We start from the raw sequence: 24,670 nt of genomic DNA, 5'->3' as shown, positions 1-24,670 counted from the left end.
AAGTCTAGTACACGTTGCCTCCAAGTTGACTATGTATGAGAAATGCTAATAGTTGTATGACCCCTTGTTTTGTAAGGGAGGCCAATCTGTCAGCCCTTGTGCCCCAATATATGCTGTGCATATATTGTTTCAAATCTGAGGAGTAACCTATGAGGCTTGGTGTATCATCTGTGCCTTGTGGATGGGGAAACAGACGTGAAGGGCATGTGGCCAGAGGTGGGGTCGCACAACTTAGGCAGAGTGCCTGCCTCCTCGCCATGCAGCTTTTTCATGCAGTCCAAGGCTTATCAGTAGTGGCCAGCCTTGTTATGCCCCTGAAGGAAGGCACTCAGGAAAGGGGGTTTCAGTGTCACTGTTTCCAAAGGAGTTGAATGTTCCCCAAGGGAATAATTCTCAGGGCAGTAGGAAACATATCCTGAGCACAATAAACACAAGAGAGAGTCAGGAAATCTTGTTTCTGTATCAGTTAAAATGTGACGAGAGGGGGGCAAAACCCTCAGAAAGGCTTACAGGGTTGCTGTCTTTGAAGATGGGAGGTTCTGGCTGAGGGTAAGGAGCCAGTGCTGACTGAGTAGGTTCTGCGCAGGCAGCGTGGCAGCAGTAGGTAGAGCATCTTGACACTTCTGTGAACCCCAGTTCTGCTGCTCCTCTTTCTGGGCAGTGCCCATATTTACGAAGCAGGATCCAGACTTGCTCAGTGGGTAGAGGGATCCGAATCAGAGAGGTGAAGGGTGAGGCAACCATGCCATCTGTGCAGAGCCTCGAGAAGCATGGAGAAGGGTTCAGAATGCCATGTTTTAAGCTTAGTGCGGTCTCCCTGTCTGAGAGCTTTTAGTTGCCCAGAGTACATGGGCTTACCACATCTGGCTGAGGGCAACAGTCCAGCTTTGGCCTCTCTTTACAGTGGAATCTTCTGTTTGGAAACCTCCTCTTTCTTGAGTTTGGAGTCTGGCTTGCGCCCTGGGCAGTCTTGGATGGGAGACTGCCACCTTGCCAGAGGCCCATGGGGAACTAATGAGTAATGTAATGAGCTGAGGGAATGTCTGTGCTCAGTGTAGTGGGGAATGGGAGGGGAGAACAGGTGGTCACGTTCGGGAGAGCCCTAGTGACTCCTGTGCCAGGTATGGAAGAATGAGGAGGAGTGGGTTGTGCATGAAGGGTGGACCACAGGTATGTACAAGGGGCATCCGTCTGAGGCGCTTTCCAAGTACAGCACAGACCAGTCCGATCATCCTGACTCCGGAGAGAAAATACCTCCATTTTTCAGATGTGAGCAAAAAGAAATAACAGGCACCTCTCCCACCGCCACTGTCCAGTGAAACATATCTACAGTTCCGTAGGGTTTTGAGTCTTTGTCTGTGGTGAGGGTCTGGATTAGTCTCTTCCTTCCTCTTTTGCTGCCTAGGCCCCATTCATTAAACACCTTCTAAGCATTTGTTGTGCAAGGGTAGCATGGCAAGCTGAGCTGGGAGCTGAGGTTTCCCAGACAAAAGTCATGGCCCTTGAGGAAGCTGTCTCGTAGGTAAACAGGATGATTGCAAAGCTGTATGGTAAGTGCTAACAGGCATGTGCGGGGTCCTGTGGGAGAAGGAGGAGGTGGCATCGGAGCTGGACTGCGTGGGAAGGGTGCCAGGTGCAGCAGCGTCTTGGAAGGCTTGCTAGGCAGAGGGAAGTAACAGCATTCATTCTTGCGGTAAAAAAGTTCATGAAGACCCGCCCCGTGAGAGAGATGGCTGGAGTCCAGCCTGTGCCCCGCCGGTTCTCATGGTCGGGCCAATAGGAGACAGCGTGACTGGAGTGTGGACGGAGTTCTCAGGCCACAGAAGAGCTCTGTTTAATTCAGTTAATATTTACTCACCCGTCTTCCTCAGAGGGGACCCTGTGTAGTGATCTTTGTGGATCTGACATTAATGTCTTAGTTCATCTTCTCTTGCTGTGACAAAGTAGGTAAGTCTGGATGCTTTACAAAGAAAGTTTATTTAGATCATAGTTCTAGAGACTCAATAGCTTGGTCCCCCATCTGCTCTGACCTGGAGAGGGTTGCCTGGTGGGTGGTATCCCAGGCTTGGAGCACATGAGGTGAGACAGGAAGCAAGGGGCTGGGAAGGGGCCAGAGAGGCTCTTTATAACATCTTATTCTCTTGGGAATTAACTGCAGTGAGACTTGGATTAATCCATTTCTGAGAGTGAAGTTTGCCTGTCTTAATTTCCTTCAACAGGGTTCCATGCCCTAAAAGTTCCAGTTCCTCAGTACTGCTACACTGGGGCCTAAGTTTTGACTTTTGGGGGACAGTCAAATCATATTTAGATGGTAGATACGTTTGGACTTAAGAATTTGACTTGAGCAAGCCATGGCTTCCATTTTTTTTTCTCATTCATATTGGACCAGTTCAGTCTTTGTTAAAAGGCTATTGTGGAACCACTTTTCTTAGAATAGCAGGGGCTGCTCGTTAACACGCAGACTCCCAGTGATTCCTCATTAGAAGAACCTGGTTTTTTTTTGTTTTGTTTTTTTGTTTTTTGTTTTTTGGGTTTTTTTTTTTTTGGAGCTGAGGAGTGAACCCAGGGCCTTGTGCTTGCTAGGCAAGCGCTCTACCACTGAGCTAAATCCCCAACCCCGAAGAACCTGTTTTTAATGTACAAAGTAAATGACAGTTGTCCTTAGCTGCCCAGGAGTTCCCTAGTTTCTTATCCTTCACCCTCACATATCTCCTAAGCGGTTTCCATCCTAGGTCTTAAGAGTTAAGAGCTTTGTCCTGGGTCTCTGTTTTACTCGTTTCTGTTGTTCTGTGTTGTGGCTTTCCTTGTTCTTTAATGCAGATGTCCAGCTTATAAATTGTGATGAACCCCTTGGTATTACCCAGGCGGTGGGAAGCCACAGCTGTGAAGGGGGTAGAGACCATAGGTACCAAGAATTTTTTTTTAAATGCGTGTGTGCGTTTGTGTGAACATACCGATGGGCCAGGTGTGTGTGTCCTTGCATGCATACAGAGACCAGAGGACGGGGGGTCTTGCTCTCTCATCACTGTCTGTCTTACTCTTTGAGACAGGGACTCAACCCGGAGCTCATTTTATAGAACACATTCTCCCACTGGACTTGCACTGCAAGTTCATTGGTACAGTACACCTTGTAAAATGTTACGTGCTAATTACTAAGTGTGGTGACAGCTCTTTCTTCTAGGGAGTAGCTCTTACAGCCTTGCCTGGTCCCTGGGCCACAGCTTCAGCATCACCTGGGAACCCTCCAGCCCCACCCACAGCCCAGTGACTCAGAAACTCAGGGGTGGGGCTCCCAAATCAGTTTTACAAGCCTTGGTAGGTGCCTTTGATATGTGGCCTAGTTAGAGAACTGCTGTCGGTTAAAGAGCAGCTCTAGCTTTCCATTGCTGTGATAAAGACCATGACCAAGTCAACTGGAGGAGGAAAGGAAGTCCAGCATGAAGGGAAATCTGAGCTGGAACCTGGAGGCAGGGCCTGAGGCAGAAGCCAAGGAGGAACTCTGACCTCCCTTGTAACCCACCACCCACCAGAGGTAGTGGGAAAGAAACGATATGGGGGAGTGGACCTGTTTAGGAAGGTGTCTTTTGGAGCAGCTCCCATCTGTGTTGTCTGGGAATCGGCTGTTTAGTTTATAGGTTAGCAGGCAGTGGCAGCTCCATCTGCCCACAAACACCTCACGGATACACCCGTGGTCTAGTTCAGTAGAGTTGGGTTAGCAACAGCCGTGACATGACTTAGAGACAGCCAGGCCTCAGCTTCAGCAGGAGTCAGCAGGAGGGAACAGGAGGAGCACCAGAATTCTCTCAGGGAAGTAAAGGTCAGCGAAAATCATTGAAAAAATTGGCCTGGGGAGATGGTTCAGAGGTTAAGTAAGAGCACTGACTGCTCTTCCAGAGGTCCCGAGTTCAATTCCCAGCAACCGCATGGTGGCTCACAACCATCTGTAATGGGATGCCCTCTTCTGGTGTCTGAAGACAGTGACAGTGTACTCACATACGTAAAATAAATAAATGTTAAAAAAAAATCATCAAAGATCAGCAAAGACAGGAGACCCCCAAGCGTTGTCTAGCTAGCAGTGCCAGCAAGCCGAGCTGTCTGTCACTTCATGGAGCCTTATTTATATCCTCTAAACGGCATGTATCTTGTCACAGGACACGCATCCAGCCAGCCCGAGTCCACGGAAGTGGCAAGAAACTGCAACAACACCAGAACTTTTTTGATGTCTGTCTCTCTGCCTCTGTCTGTCTGTCTGTCTGTCTGTCTGTCTGTCTGTCTGTCTGTCTGTCTGTCTGTCGATGGAGTCCTGACAAATGTAGCTCAACTACGAATGTAAGGTGGACCAATATAGGTGTGTGGTTAGCAAAGAACCTTCCATCTCGTGTCCTTTCACGCGTTTGCTTTAGCAGAACATCGTCTCTCCTGCTTCAGTGAATCCTTTCTTAAGTCTGCCTTAGTCTTTCACCTGCATCCACTTCAGGAAAACACTCCTTCATGTGCTTGCCCCAGCAAAACCCCATCCAACACAGCTGACTCAACAAATATTACTTCTCCTTTTCCCTTTCTTCCCCCCATCCCAGGCCATCCCTTGTGTCTTTCCTCCAACCTCTCTGGTGCCATCCCCAACCCTCATATTTAATGGCTTCCTGGTAGTTATTGTTGCGTGTGTATGTAAGCATGAACGTCAAAGTAGAGCTTGGTGAGTTTATTTTTGTTGTTTGTGTATCTGTGATTTTGGGATGATCCCTTTGTATTGGATGAAGAGGGGCCTCATCCTTCCACTCTCCCTCCCTCGGCAGTCATAAGTTGTGTGTAGTTCTTTGTCTAGGAGTGGGTGGGACCCAGAGACTTTTTTTCCCTTTTTGTGTTAGTATATCTACTGATGCTTTCATCGTTCAGGGTTTGTTTATGCAGAGACCATTCTGGGAGAGACAGTCACACAGCAGACATCTTGGTATGCTGGCTCTCACAACCTTTCTGTCTTCTCTTTCCTGACCATAGATGCAGGAGCCATGCTGTAGATACTCCCTTGGGGCCTGGGCTCTAGTCTGTTGATTTCTGCATTGTGTCAAGTTGTGCTTTTCTCAGTTTGCTTTCTTGCGTATCCTGGGACTGGATGCACTGGTGCTGGCCAGGGGGCTTTGGAGATAATAATATTCACCTTCCACCCTTAGCCCCTATTCTCCATACTGCAGTTCACCTTCCTCATGCTGTGACCCTAACAACCATAAAATACTTCATTGCTACTTCATAACTGTGATATTGCTACTGTTACAAATTGTAATGCAAATGTCCAGTATGCACTGTATCGAATATGAGACCCTGTGAAAGGCTCGTTTGACCTCAGGGGTTCATGACCCACAGGTTGAGAGCCAGTGCTTGAGGTCCTCTTTCTGGGGCCAGACTTTTACCCTCCTCTTTTGGCCAACCATTCATTTATTTTATCTTTTATTCTTTCTTAAAAGGGGCCATCCAAATGGACAACATTTGCCTGGCTTATAAAGTTCTATTTGCTTAAACATTTCCTAGAGAGGGGTAGTTGTGCATTTGAGAGAAGATATGCGTGTGTGTGTGTGTGTGTGTGTGTGTGTGTGTGTGTGTGTGTGTGTGTGTATGTATGTGTATATGTTCTTACAGAAGTGTATGTAGCAAAAGACTGGAGTAACCCAGAGTCTGTCAGCATAAAATCTTTACACAGTGGAGGGTGGTGCGGACACAAAGGCAGTGAAGCAGTTCAAGTGCAGGCATTGGGTTCTTCTGGATTGGAACTGTGTATATGGTTTACTAGTTTGTGCCAAAAGGGAGAGGGCAGATATTGCTTGGCGTGGGTGCTCACAGTACTTCTACAAGAGTCCATGAGAAAGGGGTGATGTTGACTGAGGTGGGCGCATCTCAGTGGCCTATCTATGTGTAAGGCCCTGGGTCCAATGCCTACACCTCAGAAAAGGAAAAATAAAGAACCTAATACTTACCACCCTGGGAGTATGGTTCATATTTTAGCCAAAAGTAGTGGCGTATCCCTATATCCCAGCACTTGAGAGGCTGAGGTAGGCAGATCTCATGCATGCTGAATGACAGTTTGGGCTACCTGATGTCCAAAAAAGACCAGAGGAGGAAGAGGAGGGGACTGGCGGTGGCGGCAGCAGAACCAGAACCAGGCTTCATCGAGGGAGGAGGGACTTGTTACATGAACTGTCTGGTGCCCTTTCAAGCATATGGTTGGAGTCTATTAAAAATAGTTTTTGAAGTGTGGTGTCCTGAGCAGAGACCCCATCTGTGACCTGACGGTGACAGGCTATGGGAGTGGTACTGGGTTTTGTAGGCTGGATACTGCCCTACTTTTGCTCCTGGAGGAGATTGAATTACCTGCACCGTGGGCTGTGATGGACCTTGCCTCACTGGGTCCGTCTGTGTACTTGAGGAAGTTGAGACAGCTCCCAGCCCAGGCTTGCTCAGTTGGCTTTGTGTTTGGCCCTGAGGCTGAGCTCTTGGGATCATCTGAATCTCGACTCTGTTCTACCCTTCTCTGTGCCACCCGAGGTCTTGATAACCCTACCTCCCCAGTCTTCAGCCAAGGCCTTGTCGAAGAGACACTGGATAGGGTGTGGCTAAGAATCAAATCCTGCATGGGGCTGCCAGCAACCTTTTTCTAGCCGGTCAGCTGGCAGATGGGGATGCAGTGTTTCCCTGTTCACTGCCTGGATGTTTACAGTGTGCCTGGAACGGTGTGTTAGCGCTGAGGGTCCACAGAGGAAGTGAGACCTTTCCCCAATATCATTTGTTCTGTAGTTGTGGCAGGAACCATCACTGGCTGTCAGGGCTTATTTATTTGTAAGTCATCTCCTTTCCTATTTTAAAATAGCGCATTGATCCATGTCCCAAGTCCTCTGAGTTCTTTCTGGCTTATGTGATTTTACACTTGGTCACTGGTAGTTCTAAGAAACTTTTATTATGATTTATTATAATCAGTTAAATATGTATGAGAGGAATTACATTCTGTCTACAGAAAAACCGAAACCACATTAAAAAAGGAAAATGGAAGGATGGCTAGAGCAAATTAGCCGTGGCACTACTGTTCCACCCTGGCCCATGTTGACATCTGTCAACATCTGTCTACCAGAAAAAGAATCCAAGCTTACAGTCAGGATACCCTGGAAGGGCTGTGCTTCACGTGGGGGTCGGGGGAGAGCCTGCTGAGTAACCTAACTAGTATCGTTTCAGGAGGGGTGTGACTCAAACGTGTGCAGAGGAGAATGACAGTGTAGAAGGGGCAGGGAGAGGCTGGAACAGGAGAGGTGCCATAGGACCTAGGACTCTTGATTATCAAGCCAAAATAGAAGTTAGAGGAAAAAACAAACAGGATTGTGTATAAGCTGTGGTCACAGCCATGTACCAGATACTTATAAACAACTACAAGGAAATGCCCCAAACTATACTGTGGTAGAAATATTGATAAATATGGTTTTATTCTCTCTGGTTTTCCAAATGAGCATTGACTTCCCCCTCTTAACTGTTTTCCAAACTCTATACATGCACACTCAGTTGTGGGAGCTTGGGGTACAGAATTTGGCTGTCGTTTGGCCTTTCTGGGCCACTTTGCTTAGAGCTGTATCTCTTCTGTGTTATTTCTTTTCATGGAGGCCATGGAGTAGGGAAGCCAGCCCTGGGTGGAGCCTGGTGGTCTTCACTTTGCAACTTGAAAGTTGCAGTCAGATTGTGGGATGGAAATGAAATAAAATGGTGTAGGCTGTTTCCTTGTCCCCAAAGCCTGGTCAGGCCACACCTTGTTGCTTTGTGCTGAAGTCTTACATAGCAGGAATGGAGTAACTTTTAAAATGTCCAAGAGCGGAACTGTGAGGTGATGGTTTAGGAGGTGAGCCACCTTATCAGAGCCATGGAGATGCTGTTCCTATGTTATTTCTGGCAGGCAGGTTTCCTACCCCAGCATTCATTCCCGCTTGTCACATGCAGAAGACGGGGTGTGCAGATACGCTAAGGTCCTGCCTCCTTCCTCTTCATCACCAGGGAGAGAAGTGTGCCCATTTGATAGTTCCTGTGTGTGTATGTTGTCTTTTACTTCATTTTGTGACTTAGGGCTAAATTTTCCTCTGTTCCTAAGTTGAGCTGATAAAATTGGCCCGGAGTTTGTTGTAAAGATTGATTTCGCCTTCATGTCTGCGATCACCTGTCAAGTGCCTGATCTATGGACAAGTGCACAGGACAGCAGAGCCTGTTTTTCCTGTCGTGAGTGCCAGCCTTGTGAATTGGCCCCTGTGTGTTCTCTAGATGGTCATGCAGAAAGGACTCTGGCCCTGCCGTTGTTACTGTGGCATTTAGTCTAAGTACTTCCTGCCCACTGATTCTGAGTATTGACATGGAGTTGTTGGAGTGTGGTCTAAAGCCATGAAATAACATTTGGCACAGTTTCTCTTCAGAGGTCTTTGTTTTTTTGATGATGATGATGATGATGATGATGATGATGATGATGATGATGATGACGACGACGACGATATGATGATGTTGTTCCTAAGAGACTTTCTGCAAGACTCCCAAAGTTGGGAGTTGATGGATTGTCGGGATCTGGGTACAGTGGCATTACCTTGATGGAGGAAGTGCTAAAACTAGGAGATTTAACACAGATGTTCAATAAGGGCTCAAGGAATACATAGTAACACTGGGTTTGAAAATGCCGTGACAGCGTGTGATACATTGAATGGTAGTTAACAAAAGGAGGAAGAAATATGTGTTAAGACTCAGGCCTGGTGGCACAGGCCTGTAATCTAATCCACTCAGGAGGCAAATGCAGGGAGAATGTAAGTTCTTTTTGTTGTTGTTGGTTTTTCGAGACAGGTTTTCTCTGTGTACCCTTGTCTGTTCTGGAACCCGTAGACCAGGCTGGCCTCAAACTCATAGTGATCTCCCTGCCTCTGTCTCTTGAGTGCTTAGATTAAAGGTGTGCACCACTGCCACCTGGCTCTGTTGTGTTGTGGGTTTTTTTTTTTTTTTCTTTTTTCCTGCTTGATACTGAGGTTAGAATTTCAAGGCTCACTGTGGAAGGGCCTTGGTTAGCAGGAGTGGGAGGTTGCAGGGCAAGACCATGGAGGCATCAGGATGGGGGAACATGACCAGGTCTTGCTCCCTACACTACTTCTCTTTCTTTATGTTTCCCTCTCTCCCTCCGTAATACACTCGATTCTCTCTCCTTCCTTGCCCCGGGAATATGTTATGTGTTGCCAGGTTTGATGTTCAACAAAGAAGACGCATAGCCCTTTTCTTCCGCTCATGTCCTTGATGGTCCATTTTACAGGCTGTCTTTGGCCATTCCCCCCCCCCCCCCCAGGCCTAGCTGTACCCATTAAAGTCTCTGAGGGCTTTGTGGAGTGCGAGGCTCCGGTTGTCCTCACATGAATGCCAGCTCCTTTGTGTCCCCTGTTATGGTGCTGGGGCAATAGGGCAGGGTGCTGGGGTGGCTGTGCACATTCTTGGTTGCAACTGGCAGAGCATCGGAGCCAGTACAGGAGTGGGCCTGTGTGCTGCTGAAACCGGGCCAGCACCGGGCTCAAAGGCTCACACGCTGCTCGTGCTGACTCTACACTTTGGCTGTTTGGCTTCTGTAGTGTCATTTGTATTGGCCATTTAGCCTGGGCTGCACCACAGCCTTGTCATTGTAGGAATTACACAGCAGGAGCGTTTTTTGCCCTTGTAAGGCTTTGTAGAAGAGACTGTAAATTCCAGCTCCGTACAGCAGCACAGGGGATGGAACGACGGAGACTTAGCCGGCCGGCCGGCAGCCCTAGTGTTGGAAGGCTGCCCCTGCACTTGTGTACATGTTGGACGCGTCCCAGAGGGGTTCGTGCTGCAAAGAAGATTGCCGATTGGTGTTAGCCCAAGGAGGTTTGAGGACAGATCTCCTTTGACAGCATATATTTTCTTTAGCTTCCCACCGTAGAAAGGGAGGCTTGGGTTTCTTTAGATGTACGTAAGCAGTTTCCTTTTCCTTAGTGGTCATTGTTGGCTCATTCCAAGTTCCAGGCCACTTTCAGGGGGCCTAGTAAACAATTTGTCAGCTTCTGTTGTTTTGAAGTTCGAAGCTTCCAATAACCCCCAGTTTGGGCGAGAGCTTAGCAGCAACTGCAGTGTGGCTGGGTCCCTGGCCAGGGAGGTGTCATTTCCTGATAGGTTTTGACTGGTAAGCACTTTGTGAGCTCAACAGTACTGTGTCTCGTCTGAACTGGTCATGTGCTGTACTCTTACATTACTGGAGAGGGAGTGTCCCCAGAGGCTGGTGTGGTGAGGTAACCCACCCTGGGTCACAGAGCAGTGGAAGAACCTGAACTGGAGTCGTCTCCTTTCCCACCAAGTCTTTTAAATTCCATCTGGTGACTTGGTTGCTGAATGTGACCCAGGCATACACACACTTTGCAATCAACTTGTTTGGGCTCCAGGTTCTAGCTGTGTTTTTTATTTACTTTGCTTATGAGCTTTGGCTTAACCTTCCCGAGTTTCAGTTTCCTTATCTACAGCATGGTGACTGCCCATCTCAGTAGGTTTTTTTTTTTTTTGGTTCCTTTTTTCCGGAGCTGGGGACCGAACCCAGGGCCTTGCGCTTCCTAGGTAAGCGCTCTACCACTGAGCTAAATCCCCAGCCCCTTCTCAGTAGGTTTTAAAGATCTCCCAGGATTGTTCCTGGTAGCATGTGGGCACTCAGTAGTTGGGCTTGGCTGCAGTGTTTTCCATACCTTGCTGCAGGTTTCTGACTGTGCTGAGTCAATACAGAGAGAGCTGCATTAACCCCCAAAGTTCCGTGGAGTCTGCACCATCATTTAATGCAAACCCTGTGATCAGACCCTGTGATCAGATGTGTATGCATTAGAAGAGGATGCCCGTGGATTTAAGCACAACGCATTTCACAATCAGCCATTTTGGCTCAGGGACAAAGCAGAAGCAGATTAGGTGTGTGTGTGTGTGTGTGTGTGTGTGTGTGTGTGTGTGTGTGTGTGCGCGCTCTCGTGCGAGTGCGCGAGAGCGAGCGTGCATGCAGATCAGGTTCCATTACAGGTGGTTGTGAGCCACCGTGTGGTTGCTGGGAATTGAACTCAGGACCTCTGGAAGAGCAGTCAGTGCTCTTAACCACTGAGCCATCTCTCCAGCCCCACTTTATATTTTTGGATAGGATCTCTCATTGGCCTGACATTCACCAAGTAGGCCAGGCAGGCTGATGAGTGATCCTCTGCAATTCCACCATTTTTGTGTGGGTTCTGGGGCTCAAACTCGGATCTCCATACTTACACAGTAAAGTCTTCATCGACTGTGTTATCTCCTCCTCCCCAGACAGATTTTATTGGGTCGGGAGGAGTTCTGTGTGTTCCAGGTAGCCTTGAATCACAGACCTCTGACTTGTGAGCTCTCGGCACGTATGACTTCCTCTTGCCTTTACTCTTCCTTGCCCAGCTGTTCGGATTGTGATTCAGTCTACAAACATTTGAACACAGTCTGCTGTGTTCCAGGAATAGGGCAAAGTGCAGGGGAGAAAACACATGATGTACCTGGAGTCCATGTCTTATGCTCACAGGAAAGACAGTAAGTCATTAAGAGTGAAGCTGTCACAGATCGTTGTAAGGTGGTGAAGAGGAAGTAAGTACTAGAGACCCCTGGAGCACATAAAGAGAGACCTGTGTGGTCCCCATGTTTAGGGGGCCACAGAAGGCTGGGACTCTTGAGCTGATAGCGGAAGAAAGTCCGAAGTAGAGGGTGAGCAGGGGATGGCGGTACAACCTCTGAACTTAGCGCTCTGTTCTTTTCCCATAGTCTTTTTGGACCCAGTCATTTGTCAGTGTCTTTGGTGTGCCCGACATCGTGTACATTGTCATTTGACTCCCCAAACCCTCCTTCAAGGAGAGTGTTGTGGCTTCTGGTGAAGAAACTGAAGCTCTGGATGCTAAATGCCGTGGGCTTTGGTCTCACATTGGAGGCTAGAGTTTAAACCCCTTGGTCCTCCTGCCTCTGCCTTTTGCAGACAGGTTTTAGTGGCTTGACCTGGTGGTTTTAGCCACTGTCTCCACATCATGCCCCAGGGAGATGCAATGTGAGTCCCCACCCTTCATCTGCATGTGAACTTTCAGGACTCAGCCTGTAAGTCGAGGGCCGCTGTCTGTGTCAGGTGAGCTTTAAGAGTCAGTAGATCTGACTTTTAGTGGTTTTAAGGTCATCATCACAGTTTATGGTGGTCTTAGAAGGGGAATCATTTCTAATGAGTATATATAAATACTCACCAGGAGGGGAATACCAATGGACTAGATACAAGGAAAGTGATTTCACTCCTGCTGGCAATGGTATCTCTGTGGACCGCAGAGAGGAGACTGATGTGGGTGGGTAACTTTTAATTACTTGGAGTTAAGTCTGATTGCCATGAGGTTGTCAATGAGTGTGTGGGCTCCAGGGCTCTGGGCAGGGATAATATCTACCAGCCCCACCCCAACTTCAACCTCCTTATCTATGAGGCAGGATAATACTGCTGTTTTACCTCAGCATTGCTCCGTGGTGCTCTAAGGTACTATGTTAGACATTGTTCTGTAAGCCTGTTCAAATGATGCTACAGTGGTTTATCAGCCATTGTGGGTCATATTATTAATAGCATAACCCTCTGGTCCCCAGACTTTAGCCGCAGACTTAGGTTGCTGACTGCCCCAGAATTTCTAACTCAGTGTCTGGGGTGGGATCAGAAGATTTGTGTACGGTATGGACACAATTTTAAAATCTGATCTTTTTGGCTAGCATGCCAAGTAATGGATTTCGTTATGGCTTTTCCAAATGTATGTGTCATTCTTCCTTCTAGTTGCATTTCCCCATTCTCTTTATACCACCACTGTCCTTTGCTTGATTCCTTTCCTTCCCTACACAGCCCTACCCCCCAATCACATTCATTCCATTCCCACCCCAAGCCGCCAGATCCCATAGGGAATCATTTTAAACAAGCACCCAGGTGATGGTGGTAATCACACTTTTATTTTGTTTATTGTTTTGGTTTGTATATTGTTTGCTTCCCTGTGTGCCCAGAGTGGCCCCAAATTTGAGTGTTTCCTTGGTGTTGAGGTTACAGGTGTAGACCATCACCACTGCCTATGTGGCTCCACTCAGGGAAGTCCCACTCATGTCACATAAGACAGCACAGTCTATACCTTAGTGTGACAGATGTTTTCTTATGGTTGGGCAAACATAGATATCAGCCTAGAGGTATGGATAAGCTGGGGTGAGCTGAGTGGGCAGTGGTGACCCTGGGTCAAGGGCTGTGTCTAGATGGGATGGAGGCAGCTTCCATGAGAACTTGGGTTGACGTCAGGTAGTTGCTCTCTATTTGACTGTGGTATCAGGAGAAGGTTCTTCTTGTTGATACTTTAGACTGGCTTGGGCAGACCTCTATTCATACTGGTGAGCACCTTTGTTCAAGCATCAGGTCATCCAGACTCAAGTTCTCAGCTTCTGTAAAAAACAAAAACAAACAAACAAACAAATAAAAAACCCAAAAACCCCTCCAGTCTCATGATCCTCAGGCTCAGTAACTGGAGAATTTCCATATGGCATGGGATCATATTGTTTCTCAACTCCATCTTCCCAGTTGCCCCCAGCCACCTTCCTTTCTTCTACAGCCAGTGAGTGCCCCAATTGAGGTACCCAATCCTTTACTTAATTACCCTCATATCAGGGGCTGGAGAGATAGCGTAGCAGTTAGCAGTACATACTGCTCTTGCGGGGGACTGAAGATTGGTTCCCAGCACCCATGTTGGGTAGCTCACAGTTATCTGCAATTTCAGGGCAATTTCTAGCCTTCTTAGGGGGCTCAACTCATGTGTATCCCCATGCATATTATTAAATGTAATAAAACTTAAACAAAATCAACTCCATTGCAGAAGAAGACAGCCTCTTAGCAGCGATTCTTACACTTTGGAATTACATCGAGTGGTTGGCTAAAGGCACAGATTTTCTGGCCATATTCAACTATTTTGACTTCTCAGCTCTAGAGAGAAGATCTTAGGGATTCTAATGCTATTGTTCCGAGAACCACACAGAGAGATAACCAAAGAGAGTTTGACTCACTTTCAGTCTGCTGATATGTGGTAGGTACCACACTTACCACCACTGTCAGGACTTTTCTGTTTGCCTAGCCGACTCAGGGATTCCATCATGACTTTGAAGGAGGTCTGTTAAAAGCTGGAATGTCTACTGTCAGTGTACTACTATCCAAGCTCTACTTCTGAAGTCTGGTGATCTGTTGTCTACACTTAATCCATTCTCACAGCTTCTTGGTGAGTGTCAGTGGAGTCTGGGGTCTTGTTTTGATTTGTGTGATGGTTTCACTTCCTCTGGACTGATTTCATCTCTGAAATTATATTATAAGCCTGGTAGACGTAATGGAATCCACAGATTGCTGGGTCGACACCTAGGTCATTGATGATGAATGTGGTGGTTTGAATACGATTGTCCCAGGGAGTGGTACTCTGAGGAGGTGTGGCCTTGTTGGAGTAGGTGTGGCCTTGTTGGAGTAGGTGTGGCTTTGTTGGAGGAAGTGTGTCATTGTGGGGCTGGGCTTTGAGACCCTTTACCTATCTGTTTGGAGTCAGCCTTCTAGCAGCCTTCAGCTCAAGATGTAGAACTCTGAGCTCCTCCTGCACCGTGCCTGCCTGGATACTGCCATGCTCTGAACCTCTGAACCTGTAAGCCAGCCCCACTAAATGTTGTCCTTATAAGACTTGTCTTGGTCATGGTGTCTCTTCACAGCAGTGGAAACCCTAAGACAATAATTGGTTCACTATGATGTTTCTAAGATAGAGTGACTTCCACTTGATCTGTGTAGACATCTCAGATCCATAATCAAAACTGATTTGATCCCCTCAGTGATATTTTTTTTTGGATGGAACGAGATTGAGTATTAGTGTTCCCCGTAGTCCTTCTAAGGAGACCCCAGCTAAGTTTGGGTCATAACCAAAGTAGGGTATTAACAAAGCAGAGCGGCTTCAGGATGGAGACTGGCCAGACAGTTCCCCCATCTCATCAGTGTGTGGCAGAAGCTGCTGGCTCTGACAGAACATGATGCTGGGCGTCAGCTATGGTAACAGATTGCTCATAAGGCTAGCTGAGTGTGTATGTGTGAGAGAAACATACACACACACACACACACACACACACACACACACACACACACACACACGATTCTTACTTCAAACAGCATTCTTTCTGGGTCTCTCCCAAGAACATGTTTTCCTCTTTTAAATCAGTTCCCTTACCCCCTTCTCCTACAAAACAGTCAATGTTAGATTGTATTAAAAAAAGAAAGAAAAGAACATCAGAAAACAATCCAAGAACCAGTATTCAAAAGGGCCTGGACAGACTCAGCATGTTTTTTGTTAGTGGCTCTTTCTAGCTCTAAAGGGCTTCTGTCCTAGCATCTAGGCCCATCCTTATAAAGTTGCTCTTTGCTTTGTCTGGTCTTTGCCCTTAGCCTAGAGTAACTTCCCCATTTATGCTAGTCCTTGCTAATTTTCGTGGCCTGTTTGCATTTGGGTGACTTGTTTTTAAACTGAGAACAGTAAATAGAGCCACAGGCTCAAAGACAGAGCTGTTAGAATCTTTCTAACTGCTCTTATCTGGCTCATGGAGATGCTTTAGATCCTTAGGGTCCTACGCCATGGTGTCCCACATCTGAGCTTGATTTTCTTCTCTCTGCCCTGCACGGTGGTGGCAGAGATCCTGGCCTCCTTTTGGTTTAACTCTTGGCTGCGTGGAGGTGTGGTCAGAAGAAAGAAAAGGCCTTCTGCGCCTCAGGTTGATGGAACCATTGAGGTGCAAGTCAACCGGTGAGCAACAGCGTGTTTCTCAGGTTGCGTTTGAAATGGGTTGGGAATAACACTTGCTGTGAAAACATTATCAAAAATCTGCAAAATCAACACTCTTTCTTCCTGGTAAACATGAAAGGCTTGGCAGATGCACGTCCCTCACATGTGTTCAGCCAACTGCCGTTCAGGACACTGCACCTCCCTCTGCGGCTTATGGGTGCTAATTTAAGCCAGGATTGGCATTCCAGTCCTTTGCTGGGTAGAGCAGTGTGTTTCAACGCTTTAAAAAGCCGTGCCAGTCAATGGTGTAGCTGAACTTCACTGTGGTACACACCCTCCATCTGCAGTCAGGTGGACCCGACCTCTTGAGCAGGCAAATTGAATTTGGGAAATCTCTTTCCATCAGGATCCTCACCGTTTTAGTCACCCCATAACTTCTGTAATTCAAGAGGATTTATTTGTCAGAAAAATCAGCTCTCAGGGTTTGAAACAAATCCAAAAGGGACGTTTGCCACTGTGTGAAAACTGGTCTGTTCCTGCTGCTCTTTGGGAAGACCTCTGTGACTAGGGAAAACTTAGTTTGGCAACATAACGGCGTTGTTTCTGTCAACCAGAGCTATCTCTTGACTTTCTTGGAGGAAATACTCTGCAATCTTTGAACTGCCTGTTGTATGTCTTCATGCGTCCCCCCTTTTAAATATCTTTATTAGGAGATGGACTGAAAGTCATTGCCCAGAAGAGCACAGTAGAGTTCTCCCCTCTAAATCCTTGGAGTGTGAGCTTTGCCAAGTCCTGTCTGGTCTTCTTTAGTCTTTTCCCTCATTCTCCCCTACCTCTCTCCCTCCTTCCCTCCTTCCCTCCCCCCTCTCTCCCCCCCCCCCCTCTTTCTTTCTTTCGCCCAGGCTAGCCTTGAACTTGTGATGAACCCTCTAGCTTTAGTCTCTCAAGTGCTAGAGTGTACACTACCATTCCCATCTCTCAGTCTGTTCTTCACATGGACTGAAGCTTATGCTATAGGTACAACAGTGTGTTTATTGATACAGTAACATCTGACCAGAAGACCCTATTAGGAGCCTGTGGTGCTTGGATGGTAAGGCTGTAGATTCAGGGCTGGCTAAAATGGTGATAAGATCTGCTTCATTAGTGGTCGCTCAGTGTTGGACCTGACACATTGAAACTCTGAAAGACAACCCTGTGAATTGCACAGATTTGAGAGAGAGAGAGAGAGAGAGAGAGAGAGAGAGAGAGAGAGAGAGAGGGAGAGAGAATATGAGAATATGAGAATATGAGAATATGAGCATATGAATAATGAATTAGTTTCAAAGTCATTAGGACCTAAAAAGCACTTGTAAGATGAGTCTAGCATCTAGATTACCAAAACATCCTAAGCTGAATGTGGTGGTGCATGCCCAAGTAGTCCTACCATTTAGGAAGTGAGTGGAGGCAGGAGGATGAGGGATTCTAGATCATTCTCTGCCACACAGTGAGTCTGACGTCAGTGTGGGCTATGTGAGTGAGACCTAGTGTTAAAGTAAAACACACATCCTCTATATGTGGAAGGTTAGGGTGACCAGACATTGAAAGAAGCTTGCAGGGGTGGGGTGGGGCTTGAGGAGTGTGTTGTGGGGGAAGAACCAGGCATTCAGAATGATCAGAAAGGAGTCATGATCCTGAGAGTGAGCACTACCTCTTCTCCCTCACAAACCATAAGGCAAGCCCCTCTGGGCTTAGTTTGGATTTACCTTCTGGATCTATTGAAGATCTCTCCACATGGGGCAATGCTTGGGCTAGAGCCCTAGAAGCCATACAAATTTGACTGACACTAGTTAATCCCCCTGTTTTCCATGGTTTCTCTTGTGAGAAATGTTCCTTCCATATGCATCGATTCCCCCAGGTCTGTGCTGTGTCTCCAGGCAGAGGTTAGCCTATTCTGTTTGTCTGTTTGTTCTTTTTAAATTCTCTGATGGTTTCCCACTCAGGCCTAGGCTTCAAGGTGGGAGCCGCTTTTGCTCTTGAAAATCATCCCCCAAACAACAGCAGAACCAAGCAGGACCCAGCTGGCTGAGTGGACCCAAGTATGTGGGTGCTCGGAGTACAGTGTATTCCAGTTTTAAACCCCAGGACATCTGACTTCACTCTGCAAGCATAGAGAGCTACTCGCTAGCCCCAGAGTGTATCAGGCTAGAATGGTAGGTCCCACAGGAGAGAATAAAGCAGGAAATCAGGGTGCAGTTGAGGGAGAGCTAGCGATGGGTAGGGCGATTTTTGCAGGGAGATACCAAAAAGAAATGCGCTAGAGGCTTCCTATTAGAAACAGAAAACGGTACAGCTGGGATGAAGCCAATTTGCAGTAAAGATCCCACCTCATGGCTGTAATTCATAAATAATATAAATTCTTAAAAAAAAATCATGCCATCACATTGAGAAAAGGATTTTCTGGTTGTTGACTTGTTTGCTCTTGTGACTACCATGTCCAGGCCTATTTTTGTAGAATGAAAACTTGACATTGACTGACGGTCGATGAAGCAAAGGCCTAATTTATGTACTGCTTCCATATTAAATAGTTCCTCTCTCACCATAAAAAAGCAAAAGCCTTATTGTTTTGGGGCATGTCCAAAGAGCTCGTGTGTTTCCATATATGGATGTCCATGTGAATGGGAATGTAGTGCTTCCCACCTTTCTGTCATGGAGGGGGGATTACTTCCTAACTTTCCTAAACAATGAGAAATATTACCTTAATCAGGAGGATAGCTAAAATATAATGCTCTTGTTGGAAAGTGGGGTAAGATTGCCCTTAAATAGCATTTACATGTTACTTTTAAAGGGCCAGAGTTAGAAAGCATCTGCGCTTGTGGTACCTTAGCCCTTCCCCTCCTTTTCTTCTCTCCTTTCGAATGTTTTCTCTTGGGGCTGGAGAGATGTTCAGTAGGGAGAGTACTTGTTGAACAAGCATGAGAACCCAAGTTCAGATCCTGACACCCACCAAGAAGCTGGATGTAGCCATGTGCATGAGCCTATCACCCCAGCATGTGGCGTGCCTGCAGGAGGATTGCTGGAGCTAAGTGTCACCAGTCTAACCCCAAGTTCAGTGAAAGTTTCTCCTTTAAAGGGAATAGAGCGATAGAGTAGGACCAAAGGCCTTCCTCTGGCTTCCGAGAGGGCATGCACTCATCTTACCCCTCAGAGTTACTCATATAGTTTAGTAATCAAATCCATGGTGCCTCACCTGCTCTCCTCTAATACCTTGATTCCCCTAGCTGTATCTGTTTTGTCTTTTTTTTCTTCTTCTTTTTCCAAGACAGGGTTTCTCTGTGTAGTGGAGTCCTGGAACGTGTGTGTGTGTGTGTGTGTGTGTGTATGTATCTGTCTTCAGACACACCAGAAGAGGGCATCGGATCCCCGATCCCCATTACAGATGGTTATGAGCCACCATGTAGTTGCTTGGAGTTGAACTCAGGACCTCTGGAAGAGCAGTCAGTGCTCTTAACCACTGAGCCATCTCTCCAGCCCCTGTTTTGTATTTTTATTCCTGCCTTTAAAAATAACTGATGCCTTGCTACTCTGAGTACATTATCTGTTGACTCCCATTATGGAGCCTGAGGGGTTTGGCTCTTTTCCTTCTTCTCCTCCTCCCTGTACGCCACCCCCTTTTGTTTTTGGAGGAAGAAAAATCCTGTCTTGTCTTTGTGACAGTCATGAGTGCCACGCCTATTCTGAGGGGACAAGGGTTCCTTATGTGGAGTTAACATTTACAGCCTTTGACCTTTTGGGATTCTTTTTTTAGTCAGTTTTAAAGTCTGCTCCAAAATTCTAATTTACAGGTTTGAATTGGACAGTGCATGTTTGCCAGCTCCATCAACCTGAGGGAGGCCTGTCAATCGGGAGTGAAGTTAAGGCATGCCTGGGGGTTGTTTTCCAGACCAAGTTATGGACACAGGTCCATTTTACTAGTTTTGGCTTTTGTCACCAAAGCAGAATGTAGAGGGAATCCTCACCCAGGGGAAGTGGTTGCTGGGCTCTGGCTCCCTGGAGAGGCAAGAAGGTGCCTTCCTGAGCTCTTTATTAGGACACTCTCAAAGTGCTGGCCTTTGTTTGTATTTGGCTGGCAGTGCCCAGGATTTGCGAGCAGTGGGATGATGCCAGGGTCTTGGGGACCCAGCAAGAATCTGCATGGAGTCCTAAGAGCGCCACCTTTGCCATAGGGCTGCCCAAAGTCCAGACTTTCTGGTATAGCATGTGAGCGAGCTATTTCAAAGCGCTGACAGTTTCACTCGGTTCCAGGACTACCCCCAGCCATCTCTGAATTCTTGGTCTGTTTCCAGAGTCCATTCCTCCAGGCTTATCCTGTTTCCTCCAGGCTCCTGAGTGGCTCCCACTGCCTGTCCTTTGCTTGTCTGTTTATGGCCCCTCTGGGTTCTAAAGAGGCTCTCACTGAGGCTTCTGTCTGGGACCTTACCATCTTTGTCAGTCTTGAGGCATAAGAGAAGCCAACTGTGGTTTCCACGGTAAAATACTTGAAGACTAGGAATCTCCTTGTAAGGATGCTTGGACAGTACACGGTCGGTGTAGCTCTGTGTTCACCCCTCGGCACCAGAAGCTCACTTCTATAAGAAGCTGCTAGCCCAAGATGGATGGCCTTTCTTGGGGATTATTATCCCCACCCCCAGCTAAACTAACCCTTGTCTGGGACTTTGATTCACCTGGGAAGGATGAAAACGTCCTCCTCGTTAGAAAACTGTTCTTCCTGTTCTGGCAGGAGTGGTGTCAGGTAAATGGTAGGCGTGATAGAAATGTCAACCGGCGTCGGGCCGCACCTCGAACCGAACCATCAATGGACTTGTATGCCCTACATAAGTCAGGGTTACACTTTCTGCCTTGTGCACCTCACTAGTCTCATTTGAACTTGCGGGATCTCGTGTCCCATTAGTGCAGAACATTGCATTAACCTATTTAAGGACACTGTCTCCTGGGGTTTCATTTCATTGTTGAGAAGTGTCACACTCTGCCTTTATTCTACACAAGTATCAAATGGTGACCTCTAAAACCCCGGGCTGCCAACCGTGCGGCTTAGTTCCCTGTCATTTCTTTATCTCTCACTTGATTTTTTTCACAGATCTCCCTGTATGCAGCCATCTATGTGTGAGTTTAATTTTAAATCCTTTTAGAGGAAAGGTTTTAAAAAGGGACCGAAGAGAGGGCTCAGTAGCAGCTCTTACAGAGGACCTCAGTTTGGTTCCCAGCACCCACATCAGGAGTTACAACTATTCATAACCGAAGCTTCAGGGAGTCTGTCACCTCTGGCCTCCGAGGGCTCCTGCCCTCACATGCACACATTCACACACACATGCATACATACACACGTGCACACAATTAAAAATAAATCTTTAAAAATATATATACACACGTAATTAAAAATAAATCTTTAAAAAATGTTAAATAAAAACGATACAATGCTAGCTTTAAAACAACAGCCTGAAATTGAACGTTATGATACATGTATTTTAGTAATCGAAACCTTCTAGGAGGAGTAGGCCATGTTTGATGTAAGGAAGTTTTTGGCTTTGGGGCGAAGGGACAAGGTAATGGGGCTCACTTTGACCCCAGGGCCAGTCCATCTTTCACTCTGAGTGGCAGCATCTCACTCGAGTCCCCATGAACTATAAGGCTGGTGTTGGGAACCATGTTTTATATATTTAGGAATAGGTGTATTTCAGGACTTGGTAAAGGTGAGCTTGACCCTGTGGGGTGGCACAGTAATAGGAGGTGGAGGCAGGAGGATCTCGAATTCTGAATTTGTGGTTAGCCTCAGCTGAATTCTAGAACCTGTCCACAAATAAACTGTCCTGATGGACAGCTACTTGGTGTTCTCCAACTTGCTCTAGGGGTTAGCTTAGCCTTTTTAGCCTAAGATACTTGTAACCTCTGGAAAAATCTCTAAGGCACAGTGCATCAGAATGGTGAGCATTGCTCTTCCCATAGCTGTGGCATAAACTGTGTCAGAAATGGTTTAATGGGATAGCACCAAAGGGAGTTGTCATAAATTCCTATTTTCTAAGCAACCGCTGTGTTACGGAAAGGTTCAGTTTTATTTTTCTTCTTCACTGTGATTTTGATTTATGGGAGTCCGATAGGAAGGTATCAGTGACCTTAGGAATAATTAAAGCGTATTTTGAAATTCTGTCTTAGCACGGACCCAGCTTTGTGCCAAGGTACACAAAAGAGGTTCGGATTTTAAAAAATATTTTCAAAAATGCTCCTTTGAAATGGTAGACACTTTGATACCGAAAGAACATCGCTTTAGTGGGTGGGGTGCTTTGCCTTTTTTTTTTTTTTCCTTCCCTCTAGACAGGGTTTTTCTGTGTAGCCCTGGCTGCCCTGACACTCACTCTGTAGACCAGGCTGGCCTCAAACTCACAGATAACTGCCTACGTCTGTCTCCACTTCCCGAGTGGGAGGATTAAAGGCACGCACCATTGCCTGGCTGGGGTTCTTTTCTTCATGCTCAGAGTTAAACTTCTTAGATAAGGAATTCCTGTCACATATTCTGAGGGTTTCCAAGGGTGTGTGAGGCAGGATCTGACAGACGCATGTGTGCCTGCATTCCTGCTGTGGTGGCAAGTATACCCTTGCACTGGCTCCATTCGACAGCCAGTCGCAGGCTGTTCCTGACTTTTACTGCTTTTATTGAATCTTCGGAGATGTTTGTTGTCCTCGGAAACTCAGTGTGACATTCAGTTTTTCAATAAAAATGATTTACCTCGAGGCCAGAGCTGGAGGGGCAGGGGCAGCAATAAAATAACATGTTTGCATGGAAGGTTAGCTCTGGGCATTTACTGTGAGACTTCCATTGTTTTCCTTGCTTTCTCTGATGAGTGCGAATTTCTTTTATATCAGAAAGGAACTGTCTTGTCCCGTGGAAAGCGTGAGTCCTTTTGAATCCGTTCTCAGTCTGTCCTAGGGGTAGCAAGGTGGAGAATATGGGAGGGGAATAACAGATGGAAACAGGACACAGGGAGCCAGGGTTGCCATGGGAACTGCGTCGCCAGCTTCCTGTCATCAAAGATGTCCTTTTGTTGTTATTTTTATGCCTATTTACTTCAAAATACTCTTTGCTTTGAGCATTATTTATTAATGCTATACCTGCTGTTGCTGGTCAGTCCTAGATGTAACTGCCCGTTAGAGTTGCCTGACTTGTTTAATGGAGGTGATGCTGTTTTAGCTGAGAGCAGATGTTTGGTGTTTGGGTCGGCCTTTCAGTTAGACCCTCATGGGTCTTCTCTCTTCGTTGCTGCCTGTGTGGGACTTTCTAGGCCACAGACCCAAGTTTAAGGTTCTGCAGTTAAAGTGATTTTGAACCTGGGTCTCTGTGTTCCCATGCGCTGCAGTTTCTCCCCATAAACCTGCCTTGATTTTATTTCCTTTTTTTAAAAATTGTAATAACATTCAACAATCAAACCCGGACACAGTCATTCAGTCGTGCTAACTCTTGGCTACCACATCCCTCACTGTCCTTAAAGTCAGCATAACTGGAACGGCAGCAGACATTCATCAAGTGAGCCCTTCCATGTGTCGCGTCACGTACTGTGCTCAGTGTCTGTGCAGATGATCTCGTGTGATCCTTACAGCTCCTCCGTGAGGCGTCGACAGTTAATTTCTTCACCTCGGTTTTATTGGTGGGGAAATCGAGGCTCAGGCATTGCGTGTGCGGTCTGCTCGAGGTCAGGTTTGAAAGCAACAGAGCTGAGATTTAAATCGCTCCTCAGTTACTGTTTGTGTACTTTTAGCCCTTGAGATCAGGACCTCAGCTTTGGATCACCCGAACGTCCCAGTCCATCACATCACCTTCCTGTGCCTCTGCTAGGACTCTGCTACGTGCCACAGGTCCCCAGCAGATGAGGTGACTGGACACCAGCGTTCCAGGAACGTTTTCTCTCACGCTCTGCCTGACGAGGTGTGAGCGGGAACTGCGTGTGTGGGAACTGAAGTTGGACTTGGATCCCACCTGGATTGCATTCTTCTGTGGAACCGGGGGCCTTAAGCAGTCCGGGGAGGCATTTCCCAACCACAGTGATGACCCTGCTTTGCTTCAGGGCAGTTTATCAGAATGCTTTCTCTTTTGTGGATTCAGGGAACACGGAGAGCCTCTAGTTCCTGTATCCTGGAGAGATAGGAAGTCTTGGGGAAGTGCTCCTTCTCAAAGGATGGCCTTACTCCCATGCCAGGACAGGGCGCTGAATAGCAGGTCGTACTTTTTATTGCGTCATGGACTTTTGATATCGGATGAAGACTTTGGTCTCCTTTCCTAAAGAACAGCCTTTCTGTTGAGCGTTATCCCTTCATAAGTCCATGAGGTGTGGGTCTTACTGTTTCCCCACTTCCGTGGATAAGGAAACTGAGTCAGCGAGGGGGAAAGGATTTGCCCATGGACAAATGTCTTTGCATATGATTTCAGTCCCAGTTTTAGCTCAGTTCCTGAGCCACCGTGTGTGTGACCTGAAGGTAGAAATTCATCTCTGCCCCCAGGGCTGTTGACCAGCCTGCCTGTCAGGGAAGTAGAAGGGAAAAAGGATTCTCTCATCTTCTCTTGTCTTCTGTTTTTTGAACAACAGTTAGGTGAGTTAGAATGTTGGTTTCTAAGTGTCCTTGTCTCCCAGAGATCCTACATAGTGACCTTGTTGGCATTTCACATTTGATGGGGCATCTGGCACTGTGGACTTCCCTCTGTTCTGACACCGCCAAGGCAGAGCTGGCCTGCTCTTTTTTTTTTTTTTTTTCCGGAGCTGGGGACCGAACCCAGGGCCTTGCGCTTCCTAGGCAAGCGCTCTACCACTGAGCTAAATCCC

At 47.0% G+C, this 24,670-nt stretch overlaps 1 protein-coding gene across 10 annotated transcripts in view; it reads left to right on the top strand.

Annotated features, from left to right (window-relative positions):
* Nucleotides 1-24,670, top strand: part of Sorbs1 (sorbin and SH3 domain containing 1) — a 222,380-nt gene that overhangs the window by 24,656 nt on the left and 173,054 nt on the right. The window lies entirely within an intron of this gene.

The sequence above is a fragment of the Rattus norvegicus genome, chromosome 1, assembly GCF_036323735.1.
Source record: "Rattus norvegicus strain BN/NHsdMcwi chromosome 1, GRCr8, whole genome shotgun sequence".
Taxonomy (NCBI): Eukaryota; Metazoa; Chordata; class Mammalia; order Rodentia; family Muridae; genus Rattus; species Rattus norvegicus.
Note: the sequence above shows the minus strand (reverse complement) of the source record. Positions and strands in the feature narration are given on the sequence as shown.